This window comes from Triticum urartu, chromosome 7 (genome assembly GCF_003073215.2).
Source record: "Triticum urartu cultivar G1812 chromosome 7, Tu2.1, whole genome shotgun sequence".
In the NCBI taxonomy this organism is placed as follows: Eukaryota; Viridiplantae; Streptophyta; class Magnoliopsida; order Poales; family Poaceae; genus Triticum; species Triticum urartu.
In genome coordinates, this window is record NC_053028.1 from 489,924,053 (window position 1) to 489,931,422 (window position 7,370).

Consider the following 7,370-nt stretch of genomic DNA (forward strand, 5'->3'; position numbering starts at 1 on the left):
AGGACTAAGGATATGTTTCTCGTATATGGAGGTGACAAAGAGCTCACCGTAAAAGGTTACGTTGATGCAAGCTTTGACACTGATCCGGACGATTCTAAATCGCAAACCGGATACGTGTTTACATTGAACAGTGGAGCTGTCAGTTGGTGCAGTTCTAAACAAAGCGTCGTGGCGGGATCTACGTGTGAAGCGGAGTACATAGCTGCTTCGGAAGCAGCAAATGAAGGAGTCTGGATGAAGGAGTTCATATCCGATCTAGTGTCATACCTAGTGCATCGGGTCCAATGAAAATCTTTTGTGACAATACTGGTGCAATTGCCTTGGCAAAGGAATCCAGATTTCACAAAAGGACCAAACACATCAAGAGACGCTTCAACTCCATCCGGGATCTAGTCCAGGTGGGAGACATAGAGATTTGCAAGATACATACGGATCTGAATGTTGCAGACCCGTTGACTAAGCCTCTTCCACGAGCAAAACATGATCAGCACCAAGGCTCCATGGGTGTTAGAATCATTACAGTGTAATCTAGATTATTGACTCTAGTGCAAGTGGGAGACTGAAGGAAATATGCCCTAGAGGCAATAATAAAGTTATTATTTATTTCCTTATAATCATGATAAATGTTTATTATTCATGCTAGAATTGTATTAACCGGAAACATAATACATGTGTGAATACATAGACAAACAAAGTGTCACTAGTATGCCTCTACTTGACTAGCTCGTTAATCAAAGATGGTTATGTTTCCTAACCATGAACAATGAGTTGTTATTTGATTAACGAGGTCACATCATTAGTTGAATGATCTGATTGACATGACCCATTCCATTAGCTTAGCACCCGATCGTTTAGTATGTTGCTATTGCTTTCTTCATGACTTATACATGTTCCTATGACTATGAGATTATGCAACTCGTTTGCCGGAGGAACACTTTGGGTGCTAGCCAAACGTCACAACGTAACTGGGTGATTATAAAGGAGCATTACAGGTGTCTCCAAAGGTAGATGTTGGGTTGGCGTATTTCGAGATTAGGATTTGTCACTCCGATTGTCGGAGAGGTATCTCTGGGCCCTCTCGGTAATGCACATCACATAAGCCTTGCAAGCATTACAACTAATATGTTAGTTGTGAGATGATGTATTACGGAACGAGTAAAGAGACTTGCCGGTAACGAGATTGAACTAGGTATTGGATACCGACGATCGAATCTCGGGCAAGTAACATACCGATGACAAAGGGAACAACGTATGTTGTTATGCGGTCTGACCGATAAAGATCTTCGTAGAATATGTAGGAGCCAATATGGGCATCCAGGTCCCGCTATTGGTTATTGACCGGAGACGTGTCTCGGTCATGTCTACATTGTTCTCGAACCCGTAGGGTCCGCACGCTTAAGGTTACGATGACAGTTATATTATGAGTTTATGCATTTTGATGTACCGAAGGTTGTTCGGAGTCCCGGATGTGATCACGGACATGACGAGGAGTCTCGAAATGGTCGAGTAAAGATTGATATATTGGAAGCCTATGTTTGGATATCGGAAGTGTTCCGGGTGAAATCGGGATTTTACCGGAGTCGGGAGGTTACCGGAACCCCCCCGGGAGCCATATGGGCCTTAATGGGCTTTAGTGGAAAGGAGAAAGGGGCAGCCCAAGGTGGCCTGCGCGCCTCCCCCTCCCCTAGTCCTATTAGGACTAGGAGAGGTGGCCGGCCCCCCTCTCTCTCTTTCCCCCTCGGGGAATCCTAGTCCAACTAGGATTGGGGGGGGAGTCCTACTCCCGGAAGGAGTAGGACTCCTCCTGCGCCCTCCTCCTGGCCGGCGCCCCCTCCCCCTTGGCTCCTTTATATACTGAGGCAGAGGCACCCCAGAACACACAAGTTGATCCACGTGATCTATTCCTTAGCCGTGTGCGGTGCCCCCAGCCACATATTTCCTCGATAATACTGTAGCGGAGTTTAGGCGAAGCCCTGCTGCTGTAGTGCATCAAGATCGTCACCACGCCGTCGTGCTGACAGAATTCTTCCCCGACACTTTGCTGGATCGGAGTCTGGGGATCGTCATCGAGCTGAACGTGTGCTCGAACTCGGAGGTGCCGTAGTTTCGGTGCTTGATCGGTTGGATCGCGAAGACGTACGACTACTTCCTCTACGTTGTGTCAACGCTTCCGCAGTCGGTCTGCGTGGGTACGTAGACAGCACTCTCCCCTCTCGTTGCTATGCATCACCATGATCTTGCGTGTGCGTAGGAATTTTTTTGAAATTACTACGAAACCCAACAGTTGGATGCACACCCACTAGTTTCTTTTGTTGAGCTTTCATACATTTACATAGCTCTAGTGCATCCATTGCATGGCAATCCCTACTCACTCACATTGATATCTATTGATGGGCATCTCCATAGCCCGTTGATACGCCTAGTTGATGTGAGACCTATCTTCTCCTTTTTGTCTTCTCCACAACCACCATTCTATTCCACCTATAGTGTTATATCCATGGCTCACGCTCATGTATTGCGTGAAGATTGAAAAAGTTTTGAAAAAGTTAGAGTATGAAACAATTGCTTGGCTTGTCATCGGGGTTGTGCATGATTTAAATACTTTGTGTGGGGAAGATGGAGCATAGCCAGACTATATGATTTTGTAGGGATAACTTTCTTTGGCCATGTTATTTTGAGAAGACATAATTGCTTTGTTAGTATGCTTGAAGTATTATTATTTTTATGTCAATATAAACTTTTGTCTTGAATCTTTCTAATCTGAATATTCATACCACAATTAAGAAGATTTGCATTGAAATTATGCCAAGTAGCACTCCGCATCAAAAATTCTCTTTTTATCATTTACCTACTCGAGGACGAGCAGGAATTAAGCTTGGGGATGCCTGATACGTCTCCAACGTATCTATAATTTTTGATTGCTCCATGCTATATTATCTACTGTTTTGGACTATATTGGGCTTTATTTTCCACTTTTATATTATTTTTGGGACTAACCTATTAACCGGAGGCCCAGCCCAGAATTGTTGTTTTTTGCCTATTTCAGTGTTTCGAAGAAACGGAATATCAAACGGAGTCCAAACGGAATAAAATCTTTGGGAACGTGATTTTCTCACCGAACGTGATCCAGGAGACTTGGACCCTGCTCCAAGGAACAAAAGAGGCGGTCACGAGGGTGGGGGGCGCCCCCCCTAGGGCGCGCCCCCTGCCTCGTGGGCCCCTCGTTGCTCCTCCGGCGTACTTCTTCCTCCTATATATACACACGTACCCCCAAACGATCAGAAGAGGAGCCAAAAACCTAATTCCACCGCCGCAACTTTCTGTATCCACGAGATCCCATCTTGGGGCCTGTTCCGGAGCTCCGCCGGAAGAGGGTCGTCATCACGGAGGGCTTCTACATCATCATAGCCTCTCCGATGAAGTGTGAGTAGTTTACCTCAGACCTTCGGGTCCATAGTTAGTAGCTAGATGGCTTCTTCTCTCTTTTGAATCTCAATACAAAGTTCTCCCCCTCTCTTGTGGAGATCTATTCGATGTAATCTTCTTTTTGCGGTGTGTTTGTTGAGACCGATGAATTGTGGGTTTATGATCAAGTCTATCTATGAATAATATTTGAATCTTCTCTGAATTCTTTTATGTATGATTGGTTATCTTTGCAAGTCTCTTCGAATTATCGTTTGGTTTGGCCAACTAGATTGGTAGTTCTTGCCATGGGAGAAGTGCTTAGCTTTGGGTTCGATCTTGCGGTGTCCTTACCCAGTGACAGAAGGGGCAGCAAGGCACGTATTGTATCGTTGCCATCGAGGATAACAAGATGGGGTTTATTTCATATTGCATGAATTTATCTCTCTACATCATGTCATCTTGCTTAAGGCGTTACTCTGTTTTTAACTTAATACTCTAGATGCATGCTGGATAGCGGTCGATGAGTGGAGTAATAGTAGTAGATGCAGAATCGTTTCGATGCTACTTGTCACGGACGTGATGCCTATATACATGATCATGCCTAGATATTCTCATAACTATGCTCAATTCGTCAATTGCTCAACAGTAATTTGTTCACCCACCGTAGAATACTTATGCTCTTGAGAGAAGCCACTAGTGAAACCTATGGCCCCCGGGTCTATTCTCATCATATCAATCTCCATCACTTTAATCTTGTTTTGCTTTTTACTTTGCCTTTACTTTTTACTTTGCATCTTTATACCAAAAATACCAAAAATATTATATCTATCAGATCTCACTCTCGTAAGTGACCGAAGGGATTGACAACCCCTAATCGCGTTGGTTGCGAGTAGCTATCGCTTTGTGCAGGTACGAGGGACTTGAGCGTGGCTCCTACTGGATTGATACCTTGGTTCTCAAAAACTGAGGGAAATACTTACGCTACTCTGCTGCATCATCCCTTCCTCTTCGGGGAAAACCAACGCAAGCTCAAGACGTAGCATCAAGCTGGCTGACGATGGTGATCATGACGGTGCTTTGGAGATGGATATCAAAGGCACAAGATGATGATGGCCATATCATATCACTTATATTGATTGCATGTGATGTTTATCTTTTATGCATCTTATTTTGCTTAGTACGACGGTAGCATTATAAGATGATCTCTCACTAAATTTCAAGGTATAAGTGTTCTCCCTGAGTATGCACCGTTGCTACAGTTCGTCGTGCCGAGACACCACGTGATGATCGGGTGTGATAAGCTCTACGTTCACATACAACGGGTGCAAGCCAGTTTTGCACACGCAGAATACTCGGGTTAAACTTGACGAGCCTAGCATATGCAGATATGGCCTCAAACACTGAGACCGAAAGTCGAGTGTGAATCATATAGTAGATATGATCAACATAGTGATGATCGAACATGGTTTAGTTGATATGGATCACGTGATCATTTAGATGACTAGAGGGATGTCTATCTAAGTGGAGTTCTTAAGTAATATGATTAATTGAACTTTAATTTATCATGAACTTAGTCCTTGATAGTATTTGCATATCTATGTTGTAGATCAATACTCGCGTATAGCTCCCCTATTATTTTTGATATGTTCCTAGAGAAAACTATGTTGAAAGATGTTAGTAGCAATGATGCGGACTAGCTCCGTGATCTGAGGATTATCCTCATTGCTGCACAGAAGAATTATGTCCTTGATGCACCGCTAGGTGACGGACCTATTGCAGGAGCAGATGCAGACGTTATGAATGTTTGGCAAGCTCGGTATGATGACTACTTGATAGTTTAGTGCGCCATGCTTTATGGCTTAGAACCGGGACTTCAAAAACGTTTTGAACGCCACAGAGCATATAAGATGTTCCAAGAGTGAAATTGGTATTTCAGACTCATGCCCGTGTCGAGAGGTATGAGACCTCTGACAAGTACTTTGCCTACAAGATGGAGGAGAATAGCTCAGCTAGTGAGCATGTGCTCAGAATGTCTGAGGTACTACAATCACTTGAATCAAGTGGGAGTTAATCTTCCAGATAAGATAGTGATTGACAGAGTTCTCTAGTCACTATCACCAAGTTACTAGAACTTCGTGATGAACTATAATATGCAAGGGATAAGAAAACGATTCCCAAGCTCTTCGCGATGCTGAAATCGGCGAAGGTAGAAATCAAGAAAAAGCATCAAGTGTTGATGGTTGACAAGACCACTAGTTTCAAGTAAAAGGGCAAGGGAAAGAAAGGGAACTTCAAGAAGAATGGCAAGCAAGTTGCCACTCCCGTGAAGAAGCCCAAAGCTAGACCTAAGCCTGAAACTGAGTGCTTCTACTGCAAAGGAATGTCACTGGAAGCGGAACTACCCCAAATACTTGGCGGATAAGAAGGATGGCAAAGTGAACAAAAGTATATTTGATATACATGTTATTGATGTGTACTTTACTAGTGTTCATAGTAACCCCAGGGTATTTGATACCGGTTCAGTTGCTAAGATTAGTAACTCGAAATAGGAGTTGCAAAATGAACAGAGACTAGTTAAGGGCAAGGTGACGATGTGTGTTGGAAATGATTCCAAGGTTGATAAGATCACCATCGCACACTCCTTTTACCTTCGGGATTAGTGTTGAACCTAAAATAAATGTTATTTGGTGTTTGCGTTGAGCATGAATATGATTGGATCATGTTTATTGCAATACGGTTATTCATTTAAGTCAAAGAATAATTGTTGTTCTGTTTACATGAATAAAACCTTCTATGGTCATACACTTAATATAAATGGTTTATTGAATCTCGATCGTAGTGATACACATATTCATAATATTGATGCCAAAAGATGCAAAGTTGATAATGATAGTGCAACATACTTGTGGCACTGCCGTTTAGGTCATATTGGTGTAAAGCGCATGAAGAAACTCCATGCGGATGGACTTTTGGAATCACTTGATTATGAATCATTTGATGCTTAACCATGCCTCATGGGCAAGATGACTAAGACTCCGTTCTCCAAACAATGGAGCGAGCCACTGACTTATTGGAAATAATACATACCGATGTATGCGGTCCGATGAGTGTTGAGGCTCGCGGGTATCGTTATTTTCTGACCTTCACAGATGATTTGAGCAGATATGAGTATATCTACTTAATGAAACACAAGTCTGAAACATTTGAAAAGTTCAAAGAATTTCAGAGTGAAGTGGAGAATCATCGTAACAAGAAAATAAAGTTTCTACGATCTGATTCGGAGACGAAATATTTGAGTTACGAGTTTGGCCTTCAATTAAAACAATGTCGAATAGTTTCACAACTCACGCCACCTGGAACACCACAGCGTAATGGTGTGTCCGAACGTCATAACGTACTTTATTAGATATGGTGATCTATGATGTCTCTTACCGATTTACCACTATCGTTTTGGGGTTATGCATTAGAGACAATGCATTCACGTTAAATAGGGCACCATCTAAAACCATTGAGACGACACCGTATGAACTATGGTTTAGCAAGAAACCTAAGCTGTCGTTTCTTAAAGTTTGGGGTTGCGATGCTTATGTGAAAAAGTTTCAGCCTGATAAGCTCAAACCCAAATCGGAGAAGTGCGTCTTCATAGGATACCCAAAAGAACTGTTGGGTACACCTTCTATCACAGATCCGAAGGCAAGATCTTTGTTGCTAAGAGTGGATCCTTTCTAGAGAAGGAGTTTCTCTAAAGAAGTGAGTGGGAGGAAAGTAGAACTTGATGAGGTAATTGTACCTTCTCTCGAATTGGAAAGTAGCTCATCACTGAAATCAGTTCCAGTGATGCCTACACCAATTAGTGAGGAAGCTAATGATGATGATCATGAAACTTCAAATCAAGTTACTACCGAACCTCGTAGGTCAACCAGAGTATGTTCCGCACCAGAGTGGTACGGTAATCCATCTCTCTC